The sequence below is a fragment of the Notechis scutatus genome, chromosome 1 (genome assembly GCF_049901735.1).
Source record: "Notechis scutatus isolate UNSWTSFEM ecotype Mainland chromosome 1, rNotScu1.2, whole genome shotgun sequence".
Taxonomy (NCBI): domain Eukaryota; kingdom Metazoa; phylum Chordata; class Lepidosauria; order Squamata; family Elapidae; genus Notechis; species Notechis scutatus.
The window spans coordinates 233,508,003-233,530,770 of NC_142009.1; the positions used below are offsets into that span (position 1 = coordinate 233,508,003).

The 22,768-nt window shown below is 39.5% G+C and overlaps 1 pseudogene across 1 annotated transcript; it reads left to right on the forward strand.

Moving 5' to 3' along the window:
* The first annotated feature begins 13,833 nt into the window (after window positions 1-13,833).
* LOC148133264 (interferon-induced transmembrane protein 5 pseudogene) lies at window positions 13,834-14,909 on the forward strand (annotated as a pseudogene). Its single transcript, XR_015748339.1, has one exon. The product of XR_015748339.1 is annotated as an interferon-induced transmembrane protein 5 pseudogene (transcript).
* The last annotated feature ends 7,859 nt before the right edge of the window (window positions 14,910-22,768 follow it).

Genomic DNA, 22,768 nt, shown 5'->3' on the forward strand with positions numbered 1-22,768 from the left:
GGGGTTCTACCAGTTCGCAAGAACTGGTTGTTACCATTCCCAGTAGTTTGAATAACCGGTAAAATGGGCCCCTGACTGGCCCTGCCCCTCTCCGCCCATGCCTCCATTCCCTGCCATCAGTCCTTATTGTGCATGCGCAACAATCGCTGACAGCATTCTCTCCCCGCCCGCCCCACTCAGTCACTCCTTATGTAGTGCATGTGTGCTCGTTTCCCCCATTTTCCGCCCGCTGCCATCACTTCCAGCACCAGCCAGCCAGCCAGCCAGCCATCACTGCCTGCCTTTCACCATCTAATCTCCCTAGGTGAGTGACACTCTGCAAGCCCTGGTCACCTACATACAGCTGCTGCTGCCAGCCCCAGTTGAGTCCCGACTCCTGGACCAGCCTAGGCTGCCTCCGCCACCACCCTCACCCTTGCTGTCACCACCGCCACAAGCCCCAGTTGAGTCCTGACTCCCGGGCCGGCCTAGACCACCACCGCCATGCTGCCGCTGCCCTCATCCTAGCAAGCTTCCCCCACACCCCACTTGCCTAGCTTGCTTAGCCGACAGAACTGAGGCTCCATGCAGCACTCATGGCCTAGCAAGCTTCCTCCCCACCCCACTTGCCTGGCTTGCTGGTAGCCGTGAGGAAGGCTGGTCACTGCTTGGGTCCCGCCTGGATCCTCAGCAGCTGCTGAGCGGAGCGGTGCACCAGTCAACAGGGTGAGTCTGCAGCACCAGTGCCTTGAACACAGCGGTAGCAGCACTTTGGGAAAGTAGAGCAAAGTCACTCTGGCTTTGCGCTACTTTCCTGACATGTCTACGAGGCCAGCGCCTTGAACGCTGTGGTGGCAGCATGTTGGGAAAGTAGAGCAAAGCCAGTGGCTTTGCTCTATTTTTCAAATGCACCACCACTGCCGCGTTTGAGGTGCTGGCCCTGCGGGCTCACCCCATTGAGCCCGCTGCACCGGAGGGACCTGTCCAAGCAAGTCCAAGCAGAGCGGTACACCAAGTCAATGGGGTGAGCCTGAGAGAGGGAAAGAGAGAGAAAGAAAAGAAAGAGAGAAAGAGAGAAGGAAGAAAAGAAAGAAAAAGGGAAAGAAAGAAAAAGAGACAGACAAAGAAAGTAGGGGGAGGGAGAGAAGGAGGGAGGGAGGGAGGGAGGGAGGGAGGAGAGAGAGAGAGAGAGAGAGAGAGAGAGAGAGAAACCTAATGCATCAGATTGAAATGAGGCCTAGTTTAGAGGCCCTTTTCCACATTGAAGCATCTTTGCCAGCATCTTGCCACCACATTGAAACATCTTTGGCTTCTGTTAAAGGTTTTGTGGACGAAACATGGTCAAACCTATCAGGAAGCTCTCACATTTTTTGAGGCTTTAAACAGGATCCATTGGATTAGACCTCCAGCCTAAAAAAATACTTTTCCCCAATGTATTACAGTGCCAATTCAGAAGTAGGCAAAACAAAAATGTACTGGTAAATTACAAGGAGAACACAAACACACACACACACTCCCTTCTAACCCTGCTGGAGCAGGTGATTGGAGTAGAATAGATATCTCATTATCTTTCTCCTCCCTCTCTCCTTCTTTATTTCTTTTTTTCTGTCCCTTCCTTCCATCCCCCCTCTTTCTTTGTCTATCCTGTTTTCTTTCTGTCCCTTTTCTCTTTCTTTTCTTCCTTCTCTCTTTCTCTCTCTTTTTTGTCTCTCTCTCTTTCTCTCTCTTTCTTTTCTCTCTCTCTCTTTCCCTCTCTCAGGCTCACCCCATTGACTTGGTGCACCGCTCCGCTCGGACCTTTTTGGGCAGGTCCCTCCAGTGCAGCGGGCTCAATGGGGTGGGCCTGTGGGGCCAGCACCTAGAACGCAGCAGTGGCAGTGCGTTTAAAAAGTAGAGCAAAGCCAGACATCGGTAATTTTTGCTGCAAAGAATAACAAAAGCTTCCTGGGCTGTGCATAAGAAGGGACACACATATCAATGCAATTCAGCAACATAAAATAAAGAAATACAAATTAAACAAATCAACAAGAATCGGCCTATTCACTACTAGAATCTAATCAGAGATGCTTTGCTGATTCTAGTCCAATGACCTGCTCCAACAGGGTTAGGAGGGAGTGTGTGTGTGTGTGTGTGTGTGTGTAGGTGCATGGCTGTCAAAACTCCAAAAACAGGTCAAGTAGCTCTGGGGAGGTCAGTCATAAATATTTAAACACTTGCTAAGCAACTGGCTATTAAGTGAGGACCACTTGTATCTGGTTTGCCAGTGTTAGGAATGTAAGTCACCTAACAGTTGGGTTGGAAATATATAAACCAGGATAGACATTTTAATCCTGTCTCTTTAAGGGAATGCTAAAATTGTAATTGGGTGTGCTTCCTCAAATGGCCATAAAACCTGGTTTCCGAGAGTGTTGCTAGTTGCTAGTTGGTCGATGTTCTGATGTTCACTGTTTTCGGTTCCTGCATTTCCCTATTGACTGTTGCTGATCATTGTTATTCTTGGATTGATGTGAGTCTATTATTGAACTGTTTTTGATACTGGACTTCATTATTGGATTATCCCTGGACTGAAAACTGACTGCTATAACCCTGTATGACTTGGACTATTTGTTGGACTTTGCTTAACCGTTTACTGGAAGTAAAACCTACATTTTAGTATACAGTGTAGCTATGTGCTGTTTGTGTGTTTTTCAACATTACTCTCACTACGTCTCCCTGTGTGTATTCATTCTCCTAAAGGGGAATTACCTCAACAGCCAGTCACCTGGCCATGCCTACCCAGTCGCATGACCACCAAACCACACCTACCCAGTCATGTGACCATAAAGCCATGCCCAGCCAGCAAGCCACGCTCAGCCAGTCATGTGACCAGCAAGCCACGCACAGCCAGTCATGTGACCAGCAAGCCACACCCTCAAATTAGGCCATGCCCAGAGAAATTTGTATCCCACCCTTGGGTGGGAGGGCACCGAGGATGAGTTTGTAGCATCAAGGGGGCGGTGGACTGAAAAGGTTTGGAAACCACTGATCTATACTATCCATCATTTTCTCTTCAGGTATCTCCAGAGCTCCTGCCAAAATTTCTACCATTATTCCTGTTACGTTTTTTCCCTTTTCTTCTTCAATATTCTGGAATCTCAGGTAGAATTCATCTCTCTCGATCTCCCAGCCCAGCATTCCTTTTCCCTTATCTTGTTCCACCGTTGTCAATCTACTGTCTATTTCTCCAACTTTTTTATCGGTCTGGTCTCCATGTTATTCTATTTTTTGAAATCTTTCTTCATATTTTATCATCATTTGTTGAATATTCTCAACTTAATCATCTGTTTTCATTGTTCTCTCTTCTATTCTTTCCATCCTGTCTTCCAGATGTTTACCTTGATCTTGTATTAATTGCCTTATTATTTGTAGTGTCATCTCCTTCCCCTTTTCCTTCTCCTTGTCCTTGTCCTTCTCCTGCTGCAGATTTGGACTTAAAGAAGAGGTTTATTTCTTCATGATTAATTAATGATTAATTGCAATGAAAAGTGTTGCACAAAACAAATATCTTCAGGTTCTTCAAACCCTAATCCAATAGGCGAGGAAAATTAAAAAATAGTAAAAAATTCCCAATGAAAACAGAAAAAAAGCAAAAAGGAGAAAGGAGAAAAGAGAGAGAAGAGAAAAAGAATATCAAAAGGGAAAAGGGAAAAAAGAAAAAAAAGAATAGAACTAAGTTGGAGAGCCAGGCTTCAGGCCTTCTTTAAAAAGAAAGAAGAGAGAAAAACATTTTTTTATAATCCAACAGCAAAACCAAAGTCAAGCTGACAACACAGAGTTCCCAGTTGCAGACCAAAATAAGTCATAAAACAAGTTACTTCCGCCCCACACTGTCCAAGGCCTAATATCTAATATCAAATTTATTTATTAATTTTATTTATTTGATTTGTCAATCGCTTACAAGATAATAGATATAAGTACTGTATAAACATGAGTAAGAAGATAGGAAATAGGTACAAATAAATGGGGACAATAGGACAGGGACAATAGGCACAATCGGCACGTCCCTTCCAGGCCTCTTAGGAATGCTATTCAGCAAGAGTATAGTCCAAGGTCACACCAATCTTGACTCTTCAATCTCCAACTGCTAAAGTTGTTTTCCAAGAGGAACACTTGTAAAAATATTCATTCAGTGCTCTTCTCTTTATCTTAATAAAAACAGGTGATGGGTGGTAGAAAGATTCCCACCAGTTTCCATAAGAAAATTTTTTAAAGGCCTCTGGGTGGCAGTCTTGCATAAAACATTTAGTTATCAGCACTTTTTAAAGTTATAGAAAGAAAAAAAATCCAGGCAGATTAAAATAAAAGGTCTCTTTTTGGGAGAAAAGGAAAACCAACAAAAACACAAAAAGAATAATAGTAATTGTAAAGTCTCTCCTTAAAATCAAAGTTAAAAGTTGTATTATTGTAGCAAAAGTCCAGTCCAATTAGTTTAAGTTCCTTATTAAAAATCAGTAAAAATAATTAAATAACACCAATTCTTCTGAATTCAGGTTTAATTTCATTGCTTATTCTTCTTCTGTCTTCAATATTCTTAAATCTTCCCCTCCTAGGGTGCTTTCTCTTTTGCAATATCCCTGGGATCAACAGGCTGTGCTCTTCTTGTTCACTGTCTCTACGGGACGGTTTTGATCCAAAAGGACCCCCTGCTGCAGTGGTATCAGCGCCGGTTCTGGAGCCCCAGAATCACATGTTGTTTCACTGGGACGTCAGCCCTGCCACCTCAAATTTTCAGATTCCTGTCTGCAGGTTTTCTGGAAAGAGCCTGAGTGCATCCTGCAGCCGGTATCTTGCAGAAGTATTCAGGGGAAACCAGAGACTGAGTCAATTAGAACTGTCCCTCAAGGATCCAGATGAGAAAACCACGGGACTGTTGTACTAAGTGCTCAAGCATCCAGAATGTAACGTAGAGACACTACAATAAGTGGCCATTTTCTCTCTCTTCATTTTCATGTGCTAACCATCACTTGAATCTTTTGGAAATATATCCAGGATGAGGCAATTCTAATTGTAATATATAACTTTCTGTTCTTTCAATGGTACATTTCCTGTTTCTTCTCAAAGATCTAAATACTGAAACTCTCATGATTATCTTTCAGTTGGTAAAATAGTGTATTATGCAGCAACAGGCTTGTTTTTTTTAGTAACTTACCTCAAATTGATAACTTACAAAATTGTCCAAAATCTAGGATCCCTTTTTCCTGATGGAATAAAATTCGTTGAAGTTGTTCTTGTTTCACTCCTACTGGCTTCTGCTGTGTTTCTGTTGCAGTCACATGATCTTCATTTTGAATATTCCATGATAGTTTTCAAGCCAATCTCATAATCCCTTCCTCCCTCCTGTCCCCTAACAGCAAGGCAAACTCATTGTTTGGCCCTTTAAAAAGCAGCACTTCGAAGGTGCATGAAGAAAAGGATTGGATATTTTTATGTTTGCCCTTTCTCTGGCACACAAACATGCACTTGTATCTATATCCCATTTTTGTTTAGAAAGTCAGGAAACATGAGAACTACATCCTTCTATATTTCTTCACATTCACATGTGAGGTAGATTGGGCTGAAAGTCACCAAGAGAACTGCCATGATTGCAGATGGCTAATATAACAATACAATCTTATGTACCTTTACAGAATCCCTTTTTCAGTTAGATTTTCACCCATTATCTCTAAATAGGTCCTGTTTCTCTATATCTTGCTCCAGTCCTTTGTAACTTCTTTTCCTTTCCTTCTTCCCTCTCTTCTTCTCTCTCCCCCTTTTACCCGCTTGTCTCTCTACCTTTATTTCTCTCTTCTGTATTCCCCTTTTCTGTTGCTTTCCAGTATTATACTTATTTTTTGAATTATGTTTCTTTTCTTTTGTTGTTTTTTTAAGTCTTAAATTCTCCATTCTCTTTCCCACCTTTCCTTTTTCTTCCCCACATAAAATTGCTTGTTCATTGAAGATGGCTTCTTCTTTGTCCCAGTCTTCTTGTTTTGCAGTCTTTTCTTGTTGTTTCTCATAGTTCCAAATCTCCATTTCTAAGAATTGAAAAATGAAGCCAAAAGAACCCTTCCCTTCTTGTGCATCTTCTTTGTACTTTTTAAGATCCATTTTCAATTCATCCAGAAGTGGTGCCATTGTATAAATTTTTAAACAACCACCCGATTGATTTTAGTCATTCAAATATAATAACCAAGAATCCAAAGATCACCAAATAATCCAAATACACGCAAGCTGTTTCTTTTTGCTCTTTTTTCACTTTCTCTTCCTGGGGTTACTATTTAGTTGCAAATTTTCAGTTAAAATGTATCTTTTAGAAGTCTTGTTGAAGTTTTACTGTAGATTCTTTTTAATTCCAGGCAGTCTCCTCCCTCTTCCAGGTCCTGCCCTTATTCTTTTTCTCTCCCTTCCTGCTTATGAAAAAGAAAATTTTTAATGTCCAGAAATCTTTATTATCCCTTTGGCATTTTGTTTTATTTTCAGCTCAATTGCCTATTGATGTCAAAGCGGATTTTTCCGATTTCTTATTTAAGTCTCTTAGTTATCAGTATAGGGAAGGAGAGAGAAGGAAAAAAAAGCCAAACCTTTCCCTTTTCACTTTCCTTCGCTGCTTCCGACTCTACTTTGGGAGCGATGTTATTTTTTTGTAAGTTTAAATTCCAGGGTACCTTGGTTGTTGCTTTTACAATTTAACCTGGTCAGCCAAAACTTTCACTTCTTATCTTCCTCCTGCACATTCTTTTCCGATCGAGTTCTTCTTTGTGGTGGCCATTTCTGACCACTGCTGCAACCGCCTTCAGGAAAGGGAGTAATGGCCAGCTGAGGAGGAGAGATGTGGCTCTCCTCAACCCTGCTGGCAGTCTTCCCCCTCTTCACCACCTCTATGGGGTGGCTTAGCCCCGAAACCAGCCAGCTCGGGTGCTCCAGCGGTGAGCCCAGACAGAAACCGCGCACGATCGCAGATTTCTGTCTGTCGCCGAAGCCCTTCAAACCGGAAGTCCAAAAGCTAGTAACTTTTTCAGAGCACAGATAAAGAAGATTATAGAGTGGGACAATTACTCCAAGAAACTGAAGAGGATGGAGAAAGCAGCTTGGAACAGTTTTGTTGCTGTGGTTCATGAGTAGCTACTTCAGGTTTTCATAAAGAACTATGCCAAAATGGGATGTAGAATGTCCCTCAAAGTCTATATCCTTGATGCTCATCTTGACAAGTTCAAGGAGAACATGGGTGCTTAATCAGAGAAGCAAGGAGAGTGCTTTCACCAGGATATAATAGATTTTGAATGTTGTTACCAAGGATAGTATAATGACAACATGATGGGGGACTATGTTGGGGGGCTTCTTCAAGAAAGCGATCTGCAGTATGGCTGCAAATCTAGAAAATCTACTTTTGTTCTGAAACCCTTTGAGTGTTTTTGACTATCTCTGTGTATTTGCTATGCAATGTGTATTGCTCTTTCTCTAACTGCTTAAAAGTTAAAATTCGCCTGTTTTGTCTCTAAAAAATTTTTTTTGTAAGCTGTGTTCACAAAACCAAAGTTTGTGATGAATATAACCATTTTTGCAATGGGTTTAGACCAGGGTTGTCAAACTCAATTTCATTGAAGGCTGCATCAGCATTATGGTTGCCCTCAAAGGGCCAGTTGCATGTAGACTATGATGACTCACAATAGCCAGGTGGGCATGGCTGGGTAGGTGTGGTTGGGTGGTCACAGCAGGGTCACCGTGACTAGGTGGCTATGGGTGGGGAGTGGACACAGCTGACTTGGGACAGCTGGGTCGGGATGGAACAAGTTGCATCGGCTAACTCAACATGGGGACAATTCAGTGCCCCACAAGCTCCTTGCCTCCCCAAACTGCCAAGTGTGTGTGTGTGTGTGTGTGTGCACATGCACACACACACACACACACACACCATAATTGTGGGTTTGGGGACTTTTATCCACAGAGGAAAAAGAGGGCCTTCTCCCCAAATCCAGGCATGATTGGCAATTTGCAAGCTCACGTGTAGATCTGCCTTTAAAAAAAATAGAAAATGTTGTTCTGATGCTTACATGATGCTTGCATGAGAGCTGAATCATTTCTTCCTAATAGTTTACAAACCATGCACAGCCATCAGTTTGTTTCTTTATTTTTATATATAAATATGCATACACATGCACACATCACAGTGTGACTGTGATGGGCATATAAATAATTTTTTTGTTAATATAAAATACGATTAGAAAATAAATACAGTGGAAAACTGGAAATGAAAGGGAATAGAAGAGATAAGGGAAGGGAAGAAGGCAGTGGTGGGATTCAATTTTTTTTTACTACCGGTTCTGTGGGTATGGCTTGGTGGGCGTGGCAGGAGAAGGATACTGTAAAATCTCCAGTCAGAGGTCGTATTTGCTGGTTCTCCGAACTACTCAAAATTTCCGCTACTGGTTCCCCAGAACTGGTCGAACCTGCTGAATACCACCTCTGGAAGAAAGGGAAAATTAAAAAAAAACAAAGAACAGTGATTTCTGACTTTTTTCAGTGCAGTAAGATCCATAACAAATTGTAATATCAAATTTTTAATTATGCCAAAAAAATAACCACTACCCATTCCTATAACAACCCGCTTAATTGTCAAAACTCAAAATCAAAAATTCATTTTTTTCTTTTTCATTCAGAAAATCCACAAGCGGTTTCCAAATAACCACAAAACTATTTACATTCTTGTTCCTAATTAGGGCAATTACTATGTTATTATCTCTGCCAATTCCTTCATTTTTTTCAGTCCTTCACTGTGGGGATTAATGCTTTTTTTCATTTTTCCCTGTTTCTTAAGTACATGCAGGATTGGATCTAACTTGGGCATTTAGACTAGATCCACTGAAATCAATGGATACAAAATATGAGATGTATAAATGTATGACAGCTTGAAATTTAATCCATTAGTACATCATTATCTTTATCAAATATCACAGTTAATATCTTCTGTGCTTCGTATGTTCTGTTCATGGACTTTAGAGCTCTTAGAAGCCCCAAATGATGAGCAGATTGGGGAAGTCCTGAAGAGTTTTTAATTGAGGCAAGAGAAAATGAGGTTCTCTCATTTCGGTTATCTGAATCCATAAATTCAAATGTAGCTCAGCCTGATGCAGAGCTTTATGTAAAAAAATATGCATGCTGAAATGTTACTTGTGCATTCTCAGGAAGTGTCACAAGTGTCAGCTTTGGAAGCCATATTAACACCAGTTTTTTCAGGAACTCTGACTACAAGATATTTAAAAATTATACAATAGAATATGGCTATTTTTTAATAATGGCAAGTCAATTGCACTTTTTGAATTAGAGTAACACTAACCAATCAATAACTATAAAATACAAAATTCAAGTAAACAGATGGCATTTTAAATAAAAAAATCCAGCACTGTATAAAGTATACTTTGCCTCTAACTAAACAATAACACATTTGTTGTGTCACCATGTCATTTCTTTTTTTCAAATTTGATGAGATCACTCTTAAACTACTACATTCATATTTTTCACCATCATGATTGTTCTAAAAGTTTATTACAGAGCCTTTAACTAAACTATTCCTTCAAGTTAACCTGAATAAAATGTTTCGCTTGAATCAAAGTGTCAGCCTTTTGATCAATCAATGGCTGCCCAACTCATGATGGTCCTTTCAATCAGTCCATTATTGGCCCCAGTTACATCCTGGACAGGGGGTGAAATAATGGAAAAGAGTTTCCTAGCTACTGATTGGGAGGATTGACTAAGAACCAGGCTGGATAAATTAGGGAGGGGATGGGCACTATTCTGGTTGAGAAATAAAATAAAAATATGAGAGAATTATAGAGAGAACTTCCCAGATTCTGGAGAAAAAGTGGTGCAGACTAATTTGAGAAACACTAGGATATGAAGAATGTATGTGGAGGAGGAGGAGGAGGAGGAGGAGGAGGAGGAGGAGGAGGAGGAGGAGGAGGAGGAGGAGGAGGAGGAGGAGGAGGAGGAGGAAAAAGAAAAGAAAAAAAAGGAAGTCTCCTAAAATTAATTTAATAGGGTAGAAAATCCTTTGAAATATGATGGAAATCAGGTTTTCTGAATCAACAAAATGTATTTGGAAAGATTGAAATCAGATAAACCCTGGAATTCTGTGGGGTGGATCAGATTATATTTGGATGTCTGGGTTTCCCCTCAGAAATGGTCAGGTGGGTCCCTGCACAGAGACATTACTGAGCACCTATCTTTTGTTGAGAGATTAAAATAAGATTTTCTTTTTCATTATAGGTTGAATAGAAAATATATTATACAGAATGGAGAATGGATGGACATGGACCATACGACTAGAGCCTCCCGTGAAAATACTGCTTCGTGCTTGATTGTTTGATCTATGTTTATTTTAATGCAGAATGTAGTTAGGAAGAGTTGGAATTTAGTATATTTGAAGTGAAATTCTGAAGAACATTCTTTCAGCAACAATAATCTGAATTGAGGACTTTTCTCTCTTTTCAACTGAAAAATGATACAAGAATGAAAATATATGAATCAAACCCTCAAACCCTCACAGCTTCAATCTCAAACGGTCTACCGTGGACCTCATCCCATTCTTACGAGGTCCTTAAAGGAGGTGTGCATAAGCGCACTAGCATGCCCACCGACCCTGTCTTATTGTCCCCATTTATCTGTATTTACTTCCTTTATTCATGTTTATGTTCATATTTGTTATCCTGTACATGTTTGACAAATAAATAAATAAATAAATCTGTTCATGGAAATGTGGACAATCAATCATAACAATTTTTACATTGTGTATGTATTATCCTCATTTGCAATCCAAATAAAGGAAGGAGATATTGATTGATGACCACACAGATTAAAACTATTCTGTTTTCAATGGAAGGGATTATTTATAGCTCAGAGTGAAACTGTGCTTCATGCTTTCTGAGCCTGGTTGTTCTCTTGCAGATGCCTCAGCTTCTAGCACTGAACATGTTACCTAGTTGGATAATGAAATGTCTGTAACACAACAATTGAGTTCAAAGATAACAAGGATTTCACTATTTTCTTTTCTTTGGTTTATCATACAGTCATAGAGGCATTTAAAACATATCAGAATTTATTGGAATTTGTGAAATGATGTACATATGATTCTGTCCAATTTTTTGACATTTTGTCAAATTGTCATATCTACATGGTAATGCAGAATTCTGACTAGTGTAGTAATACACTTTATTTTAAGCGAGTATAGAAAAAGAAGTATGAACCACCTTTGAAAGTACTATTTTGTTGTGCTTAAGTATCTTTCCCTCTCCCCTCTCTCTCCCTCCCTTCCTCCCCCCCTCCACAGTCACCCATCCAGCAGGATTCATATGAATTGTATTGTTGCTTCTGCGATGTACTGCAAACTTTATTTTATTTCTGTTTTCACTGTTTTATTCTCAGAGGATTTCTGAGATTCCAGTTCAAAGCTGATGGCAACATAAGGAGTCTGACAAGAAAGAAATGTTTAGGAAAAGAAAGAAACATTTTATGCCATGGTTACCGATAGGAGATATCAAAACAAAAAGCCAAATGAGGATCAAAGAAACAAGTGAAGTTTAGGACTAAAAATTCAGTGTTGGTAGGTAATCAGCAGTCTGTGGAAATCCAAAGAGAGAACCAATGAAATTTAGGAGAAACATCTTAGCTAAATAACCAATCAGATCATGAGACAACATATATGTATCAGAAAGGGCACGGTCAGATTTCCCAATCAGGTTTAGGACCTCAACTATTTCCAGTGGAGGGAATGAGATGACATCCTCATACACTCATCCCTAGACTACAGCCAGTGCCACCTCCACTCCCATCTTCTTGCTCCAAAATGAAAAAAAAAGTCCATTCTAGCTTCTTCCAGATCTAGCAATGCTTCCCACTTTGCCTGTTCCTCATTTCTTCCATCTGGGCCTTCAGATGGCCACTTGGTGCAGTGGAACGGATGGCCTCTCTTCCAGGTTAATGACTACTACTCTGCATAGCCATTTGGGCCTGGACTCTTTAATATCCCATTTTGCTTCACTCTTTTATTCTCTCTCTCACAAGTTCACAATGGAATAGTGAAACTGCTGCAACTTCTTTCTTCTGGATTCTTGAATAGTAGTTGTTTTCTTCCACATTTTTTGAAGCCCACCCCAGGCCTTAGCAATAATAATCATTACTATACAATAGAGTTTGCAATTCATTTTTTGCAAAATCAAATCTATAACTTTGTAAATATATAAACATATATATTTACATATTTTACAAACATATTTTTCTAATTCCAACTCCTCTTTAGGTCACAACGATTCTTCAGCAGAAAGAAAAACTTTTGCTGTTTAGAAATTCTTCCCTTTCCTTACATCCTCCTGCACTCTTGGTACTTTTATCTGAGCTTGAAAACCATCTAAGAATTATAAGACTTCAATGGATGCATAGATATTATATTGTCTATTATATTTAACAACTTTTAATGCTTAAATACACTTGCATGAGGAACAGGGCTAGGAAAGATTGGCATTTAATATTCTTATTTAAAGGGACACTTGGCCACTGATTTTGCCTTAATTATTTTCTGATTTATCTTTGATTTCAACTGTACTACATTTGCTTCATTTTATTACCCATTATGAAATCTATATACTATCAGAGCAGAACTCAACAGGGTTGAACTCAACATGTAAGTCTGATTTTACATCATGCTCTCACAATTTTTCTATAAATTGTTGCTGATTTGCCTGTTATCTCAGTAATGTGAACTGATTTTTTTTTCAGGGTAATTTATCTCAGGGGCCATTTTCTTTCTACTTGATGGAGGTTTGTAAAATAAAAGGGATAATCAAATTGAACTTCCAAGGAGAAATGGGCATTCTTATTCTTCAAACAAGACAGAAATCCTTTGAGATTTTTAAAATAGCACAAAGCACCAATCCAGTTTGAATATTTTCAAATAAGCTGCATAGAGCTAAGGTGATTACAAAATGAAGGCAAATTCTTAGAGACATAACTGAATTTGGAGACCATATAACACAAAATCTGGAGCATTTGTTATAAATAATAAGTTACTAGATGGTAAGGTAAAATTAAGAAACTGAAAAAATTAAATATTTTATTATTATTAAACTGATGATAAACTGAACAACTAATTGATATGCAACAATGGGAATTTCAATGGAAAAAATATGTAAAATTTACACAGAATATTACATTTGAAAAAAAAATGGTATGTTTTATTCATCACATATTTAGTGGTGCTATTATGAACCCAGGAATTTTGGAGAATGCTTTATAATAAATTGAAATAAATTCTACAACTGGAACTTCCTCTTCAGCCACCCAATTTTTAAAAAATTAAGTCTCATTAAACTTTCTATTCCTACATATTGATCTGGCCCTGCATATAGTTATAGCTGCAAGGATGCTGTAGAGCAGGGGTCCCCAACCACCGGGCCGCGGACCGGTACCGGTCCGTGGAACATTTCCTACTGGGCCGCCGGTTTGTTGGGCGTCGCCATCTTGTTTGACGAGAAAATGCTTCCGGGTGGTTTTCCCTGGAAGGAAGACATGCCATGTTCCTATTCTGGTTAAAATTAAAGAATGTTTAACTGCTGGTCTACCAAGATTTAAGGACATGAATTGATTTCTCCTGCTGCCTCTTTGGGATTTCTGCATTAGATTAGCCTTCCACAAGTTAGATGGCATTGAACTGAGATGTATGAAATGTAGCAGCACATCACTAAACAGAATTGTTAACGTGGATTCTGCTTTTTTTTTGTCAGTATTCTTCCCCTAAACTGTGCCAATTGTACTTTGGAAGACAGGGGAAGAGCACAAACATTTAACATGACAGCAAGTTTATATAAAGTGGTTTATATGAACTATATGTATTCAAAAATATGTTCTCAAATATTACATTTTTTTCCCTTGAAGGCTCGGGATCAGAAGGTGACTGGGGATCTGGAAGCTGCTCATCGCTATATTTCCAAAGCCAAATGCTACAACATCCTCGCCACAATGTGGAGTGTGGTGCTACCATTGGTGCTCATTGCTTTGGTGATTACAGGTGTCCTTCACCTTTCCAAGCTGGCTCAGGAATCCATGGACTATTTGGCTTACAGACTGTTCCCAGGGGATGCTGAGGACAAAAAGTGAGGTGGAAACAAGAGTTGGGTAAAACTCAAGCACTGCACAATACAAAACCTCTACCGGCTTCTGATCTGGGTCATCTAGTTCACTACAGCAAAGCATTAATCAAGCCTAGGACTCCTTTCTCAGAAAATGCTGCAGATGTTCATCCTTGGTGTCCTTCATAAACTTGTGGCTGAATTGTTCTGTCTCTGCTCTGCCTCACACTTCTCTCTTTATTTTCCTCCCTAGCTTTCTTATATTCTGTGGGATCTGCACACATTTTGGGTAAGCAGACATGCAGAACTCAAAGAAAGCAGGTAAAAAAGGTAGCCTAATAAAAAATTATTATTATTATGCTTCTGGAAACTGATTTGTATTTATAAAGATAGCCTTGTTTCTTTCAAATTACTTGCTAATATGTTTCTATCTATAGGATTAATAACAAGATATATTAGCTAAAACAGATTTTTTAAGCTGATCTTTTTTATGTTTTATTTATGGTGAGATCCCAGGACAAGCAATCTTGAAATGAATAGTTAATGGAATTTAATCAATCTGGCATATGCAGAAAATCAATGAGAGGGTTTATTTTATTTTATTTTTAACAAAGGTGTAATTTAAGTTCAATAATAAATTCTCTCAACCAAGAGTTAGATTCCCCATTGAACTTAATGGTATTTTCTTCTTAATAACATTTTAAAAGATCGCACTGTTAATCTATAAGCCAGAAAACGAAGTAATAAAATGTTTTATCATGCATTGACACAATAGGTGGAGAGTCTTTTACAAAAGTCTTCCCCAATTGACTATATTTGCTAAGTGAGGCTAAGTCAGAAATATCTAAAAGGCATGTCAGAATAAGAACATTTGTCACTTGGGCATTTTTTTAGTTAATGTAGACGACAAGGTCAAGGCCCATTGAATAATTCTAATGGTTTGGTATTGGTGTGGGAGGGTGCTCTCTTAGATTACTTAGGAGCAAGCCCTCAAATCTTCCTTAGAGTCCTATTTGGTTCCTTACATGTTGCTGATGTCAATTTCTCTTTATACAAATAGTCCTTGACTTACAACCATTCATTTAGTGGCTGTTTGAAGTTACAATGGCACTGAAAAAAGTGACGTATTACCATTTTCCACATTTATGACTATCCCCATTGTCATGTGATCAAAATTTGGACGCTTGGCAACCAGTTCATATTTATAACGGTTTCAAGGTTCTGGGGTCACGTGATCACCTTTTGCGACCTTCTGACAAGCAAATTTAATGTGGAAGCAAGATTTACTTTTCAACTGTGTCAGTTAACAACTGCGGTTACTCACTTAACAACTGTGGCAAGAAAGGCCATAAAATCTTGCTTACAGCTGTTTTGCTTACCAACAGAAATTTGGGGATCAATTGTGGTCATAGGTCGAGGATTACCGGTAGTTGCTATTTAAGTACAGAACTGAGGCAGCACACTAGTCTTCTCTACATTTCAATGTTAATATAAGTAATTATTTTAATCTGGGTCATTTTTCAACCTATGATTTATTCTAACCTAAATAAAAAAGAGAGAGAGAGAAAGAAAGAGAGGGAGGGGGAGAGGGAGAGAGAACTCTGTAATATACACTTGAAGGTATAAAATTGTACAGAATAGTATCTGAAGCAGAAGAATTAGGGGTATGTGCTTGCAGTGCTGTTCAAAAAAAAGTGAAGCTGACACATAAAGTATTTTAGCTTTCATTATGTGGTAGTGGCAGCCATCTTGCCTCTTTGACACTCTTTATTCTCTCCCTGGAAATGTCCTTGAGAAGAGCTGTTGTTATCAAGCAGAAAAGAAAATCCTTGACTGTTTAGTACAGGGGTCCCCAACCTCTGGGCCACAGTCCACTACCAGGCTGTGGCCTATTTGCAACCGAGCCGTATGAGCGGTGGACTGGCACACATGCACGCATGCCTCACTGCTCTCAGGAGTTAAGCTGTGCACGTGTGTGCCGGCCTGCCTCTCACATGGACTGGTTCCCCTCTACTTCCCCAGGCTGGCCTCCAAGCTGCAAAGGTTGGGAACTGCTGGTTTAGAGTGAAAGGTGGTAACTTCCAACTGCAATCTCAGAGTTTTTCAAAACTAGCGATAGGAGATAATAGAATCTACTGCAAACGTAATTTGGACCCAAAATCTATTTTCTCTAAATCAGAGGTGTCAAACTCGCAGCCCTCGGGCTGGATGCGTTACATGCTGGCTCCGCCCTCACCCGGTTTTAGCGAAGGGGAAAAAAGTCCCAATATGTCACCGTGACACCGCCATGATGATGCAAGTTTGACACCCCTGCTCTAAATAGTCATGACTTAAGTGGGCCTGCAGCTTTAACTGAATAACTTTCTTAACGTACAGTTAAAGGCAATTTTGGGCAAGTCAAACAGATGGAAACTAATCTAGGAAAGAAGCAACCTGGAATTAAGGAGAAACTTCCTAACAGTGGGAACAATTAACCAGTGGGACAGCTTGCCTCCAGAAGTAGTAAGTGCTTCATCACTGGAGGCTTTTAGGAAGAGACTGGACAGCCACCTGTCTGAAATGGTATAAGGTCTACTGCTTTAGCAGGGGGCTGGATTAGAAGACCTCCAAGGTACCCAATTCTATTCTGATTCTGATTCAGAAACATCTGTGTTATTCTTTCCTTTACTAAATAAATGTGATGCACTGCAGTGTTGAAACTGGATCAGGATATATTGTACTAATCTCTGCTTAATAAAATGCATAAACGATGCACCTATTCTAGATCTGAAACAATCCGAATATTGCTTCAGATCTGGAATAGGAGATTGCTGCTGTATCCTCAGACATTTCTTAACCAAGCTTTTATTATAATAACCAAATATGTTAACTTTCTTTCACTTAGCAAAGGAGGAAGATATAGTCCACTTATATTATTACAGAGAAACAGTACTTGCATTTGCTACCAATATAGAAGGATAATAAAATAACTCAAAACTCACCTATTGATTCACAACCTCTACTTTACATTCCTCTGAGGCTCACCCATCTTTAGATTCTTGGTTATGCCCAGGAACAAGGATTGTAATGTAGTACAAAGACTCTGTAATTTACTGGTTTCTCTTTTCTCTTTTGCCTCGAACATTTGTTTTAAAAGCAACCCCTAGCATAAAAAAGTCCTCTTTAATATTGGATGCACACGGCCCCCACTAGTTTGTTTGCCCTGGCTATGTGTTAGCCCTTTGACTGCCTGGGTTGAAAATTTATTGCATAGCATAGCTATTTCAGGATAATAACAGAGAAGCTGCTGTTGCTGGTTTTTGAAGTCTGTGTGGCTAATGGCTACCTTGTTTACTATTGCTGAGACATCTTACCAAGCACCATGTTTCCAGCTGTTTTGCTGGATGGTGGCATGAGATTTTTATTTTTATTTTTTTTATTTATTTGATTTGCCAATTGTTTACAAGATAATAAGTATAAGTGTATACATAGTTGTGAATACATGAAATGGGTACATATAAGAAAAATAAAAGAAGAATAAGAGAAACAATAGGACAGGGACGGTAGGCACGTTGGTGCGCTTATGCACGCCCCCTACAGACCTCTTAGGAAAGGGGTGAGGTCAATAGTAGACAGTCTAAGGTTAAAGTTTTTGGGGTTTGGGGAAGAAACTACAGAGTCGGGTAGAGTATTCCAGACATTGACCACTCTATTGCTGAAGTCGTATTTCCTGCAATCAAGTTTGGTGCGGTTAACTTTGAGTTTGTATCTATTGTGTGCTTTTGTGTTGTTATGGTTGAAGCTGAAGTATTCATTGACAGGTAGGACATTGCAATGTATGATTTTATATACCATGCTTAAATCAGACCGAAGACGGCGTAATTCAAGGTTTTCTAGTTCTAGAATATCAAGTCTGGTGGCATAAGGTATTCTACAACGAGTAGAGGAGTGGAGAACTCTTCTTGTGAAATATTTCTGGACTTTCTCAATTGTGCTAATATCAGATATGTAATGTGGGTTCCAGACTGATGAACTGTATTCGAGTATTGGTCTAGCAAATGTTTTGTATGCTCTGGTTAGTAGTGTGATATTACCAGAGAAAAAGCTACGTAGGATTAGGTTAACAACTCTTAATGCCTTTTTGGCTATGTAGTTGCAGTGGGCTCTAGCACTTAGATCATTCGAGGTGAGTATTCCAAGGTCCTTTACAGAGCTTGGGTCATCAACAAGATCTTGACTATTCAGCTTGTATTTTATTTTCTGATTTTTTTTGCCAATATGTAAGACAGAGCATTTATTTGTTGAGATTTGAAGTTGCTATTTGTTTGACCATTCTGATACATAGTCAAGATCTTTTTGTAGGGTAGCAGTATTGTCTGTGGTATTGAACAGCTTTACATCATCAACGAAAAGAACGCAATTGCTCTTAATATGATCACAGAGGTCATTTATGTAGAGTATGAAGAGAGTTGGTCCTAGAACACTGCCTTGGGGGACACCACTATTGACAGGTACAGAATTTGATAGGACGCTCCCAATTTTGACCATTTGTTGTCTGTTTGCCAGGAATGCTTCTATCCAGTTATTCAGTTGTCCAGAGATACCATAGGATTTTATTTTTAGGAGTAGTTTGTCGTGTACCACTGAATCAAAGGCTTTACAGAAGTCTATGTAGATTGCATCTATTGCTTTGCCCTGGTCGAGTTGTGTCGTCCATATGTTTTTTGCAGTGTAAGAGTTGCAGATTACAGGATAGTTTTTTTCTGAAACCAAATTGTTTATTGGAGAGTAGGTTGTTTGTCTCTAAGTGGAGGATGATGGATTGGTTAATAATTGATTCCATGACTTTACAGGTGACGCAGCATAAGGAGATTGGTCTGTAATTTTCAACTAGGCTTGGGTCTCCCTTTTTGAAGATGGGGATGACTGTGGCTTGTGACCATAGGTTAGGCAAGGAGCTGGTCCTGAAAGATTTTTCAAAGATTATGCTTAGAGGTTTGGCTATGGCAGTGGATAGCTTTTTTAAGAAGTAGGCACATATTCCATCCGGTCCAATAGATAGAGATGGTTTTAGATTGCGTAGTGCTTTTTCAACATTGTCTTCTGTAAAATCGATATGTATTAGATCATTGTTGTTATCTGTGGTACGGCTAGGAAATACTGGGCATGATCCATTGCTGTTTACAAATACTGAGCCGAAGAATGTGTTAAAGAGGTTGGCTTTAATGGTGTCGTCGTTGCAGTCTTTACCATCAGGTCCTATCAAGGGTGGGATGGACCTTGAGTCTTTTAGTTTGTTGTTTACAAAATTGTAAAAAGCACGGGTGGAATTGGTGCTTAGAAGGTTTTCCTCTTGTTTAATGTGATAATTGGTGCATTCAGTCTTTATCTGGTGGCATAAATTTTTGTATCGGCTTTTGAAATTGGCAACGTGACCAGATTTGTTTTTCCGCCAGAGTGATCTCTTTTTGGATTGAAGTTTCCTTATTGTTATGGGTAATCTGCTTTTTGTTTTGTTTTGGGAGTTGTTGTTGGTACATATAGTTTGATGACTCTTTTGACTTCAAGTAAAAATATGTTGTAATGGTCTTCAACAGTATTGCATCCAGTGAATAGAGATTGCCAGTCAAGGGATGAGAGATCGTTGTCTATAAGATCATAGTTGCCTTTTTTGAAGTTACAATTGGGGATTACATCATTGTGGTGATTTTTTGTGTGGGCGTATGTTGAGACAAAAGTCAATCATATTGTGGTCACTGCTGGAAAAGGGTTCTTTAGTTTGTATTCCGTAAATTAAATTCAAACTATTGCAGAAGATGAGATCGAGGCAGTTGTTTAGTCTAGTGTTGTTGGTTACTAGTTGTTCCAGTCCCAGATTTGTAATAGCATTGTAGAAGGTTGTGTGTATGATTTCAGTTGTACATTCATTTAGGGTCCAGTCAATATGAGGTAGATTGAAATCACCAAGAAAGATAAAAGGGTATTGGCAGGATGCAGCCCATGTTAGTAATGTATTTAGCTTGTTTACATGTTCGATGTCATAATCAGGTGCTCTGTAACATAGTAAGAATCGAATTGTGATATTTAAGGATAGTTCACAGATGATGGTCTCAGGAAGAGCAAGCTCCTGGGTAACTTGGATATTTTTAGATGTAAGGACTTTTTATAGAAGATAGCAACACCACCTCCTCTACGAATTTCACGATCTGATCGGTAAACATGATAGTCCCTTACTGTGGTAATGGAGTCAGGGAGAGATGCATTGAGCCATGTTTCACAGACAAATATAATGTCGAATTTAGCCATATTTAGTAGGAGGAAAAATTCAGGTATTTTATTCACGAGGCTTCTTGCATTGAGTAGTTTGCATTTAAGGCCAGTAGTAGTTGGAATTGAGGTAGTTAGGGCGTGCATGCCTAGTCTTGGGTGATGGTGGATCGTGATGTGTGAGCTGTGTTAAAAGCTCATTATTATCTCATTATTATCAGCTAAATGTTGCAGCCTGGGCATGGGAAACCAATGGGATATGCCATTTGCTAACAGCTCCTTTTCATTTGCCGGTGTCTTGATTGGGCAACGTGGAAGAACTGGGTGGGCAGAATTTTCACTTTCCTTAACTTCTAGGTTGATTCCCAGATATAGGTTATAGAATAACAGAGTTGGAAGGGACCTTAGAGGTCTTCTAGCCCAACCCACTCTTCAGGCAGGTGACCCTAATGTCAGGATTCCAAGCAATAGAGCCAAGTGTCCAAGATAGCTTCGGTCAGGTCAGCTTCAGGGTTGACACCTATACAATTTCAGACAAATGGCTGTCTTCTTGAAAATCTGTGTGGTCAAAAGGATTCTGGTGTATACAGGATTTAGAATTTCTGTTTATTCAGATTGCCATTGAACGTGAGCTCCCGCTCAGCATTTTATTAAGGCTGAAATCTTAGATTCCCTTCTTTGTGAATGCAGTGGGGTTTCCTTCGGAGCAAGCCTGCAGGTAAATGGCTGTGTATAACTAGAGATCTCCTAGAAGAGCAGCTCACAGCCATTTCTAGCTACTTGACACATGTTCAACGTATTGCCTTTTATAATGTCAACTATTATTGCAAGACAGCGATCCTGAAATCACACTGAAATAACTTCCTTTGAGTGAGAGTTTTGGTTTGTTTCTGTGCATATTTATTTAGAAGAATACTGTTGTTCAAAAAATAGTTAACAATTTCAATAAGCTTCAATATTTTTTCCCCACCAAAAAAAAATCAATGGGAGTTTTAAAAGGACTGACATTGGATTTTGCTTCACATGTATCAAACTTAGATAAGTGGCAGAACTGCTATGTCTTACATGGAGGTTCCTGCTGTCAGTCATAGAAATTACCTTAGATTGGAGAAAGATTTCTCAAAACGAATTTAAAAGGCCATTTATAATGCTTCAGCCCTACATATTACTTCAAAAATCATCCTTCTGGCGGCAGCTCAATGAAGAAAAAGACAACTTCTATTCCCTGAACCTGCCCTAAAGGGCTTCAGAACAGTTGTGGGCATTTGGTGATTAAGGGATGAGCGTTTTCTCTACTAAAGACAGGTCCTGAGTTGCCGCCAGCCTAATTACAGGGCTCCCAAGGTTCATTTCACTCCCTTGTTAAACGTTCCCAAATGCTGGCTTGATGGTCACAGGGGTTCTGGGCTTTTTATGTATGAGGTCTAGTTTGGGATTCGTGGGATTTATTTGGATAAAACCAGATCTTAGCAAAATAACAACTGGTGTGTGAATGCTAGTTAGGGAAACATGATACAGTTTGGGTAGAAATAAATAAGCAGCCTGTAGAAAGTTAGCACCCACCCCTCTCCTAGATGAGTGAAATATTCTAGGAAATATTAAAAAGGCAGAACATTTCCCCTGAAAGAGAAATAAAATCTCAAAGGAAACAGAAACTCAGCCCCAGCTCCCTGCCCCCAGCAGATATTTTCATGCCAGCTTATCTACAAGACAAAATACATGACCCTCTAGGACATAATAGGATTATCTAGCTCACCACATGGCACAACCAAACCCCTCAATTACTTCACCCAGCAAGGTTCAACCAAACTCAATTCAGACAAACATGACTTCACATGGGAGTCTGCAACCAATAGGATACATGCCCTTGCCACGGGAACAGAACGCTCAAGGTCAAAGCTCAAGAGAGGGTATAAATAACATTCACTCTCCACTCCATGTGGTCATTTATCCAGGATTTCAAACCCATGTGGTCCTGTTCACCATTAAACCATCCTTCCAAGCAGCCTCCATATTTCCGGTGTCTTTCTTCCCACTCAGAACTGAACCCAGATGGACATTTCTTCCAACAAGCCAAAAAAACAAGTGTCCATAATCTGGAATAAGCACCAGTTTACCTTTGTCACCAATTAACTGCAGTCTAGGCTGAAATTTCTTAAGAAATGATTGGGAGCAGCATGGAGAATAAGTAGTTTACCCTGCAGTACAGAACTGACAACCTGCTCAGGACCTGAATGTAATTTGTAAAAAAAAAAAAACATGGCCTTAATTCTTATAAATATGATTGAGGGCTGCCTTTGGAGTAGTTAGAACACATATGAGAGAAATAGACAAAAATCCATTGTGATTTGTCCTACATGAGTCGGGGGAGGCAGGGAAGGAGAAAGGTTATCCTTGAATGTCAGAAA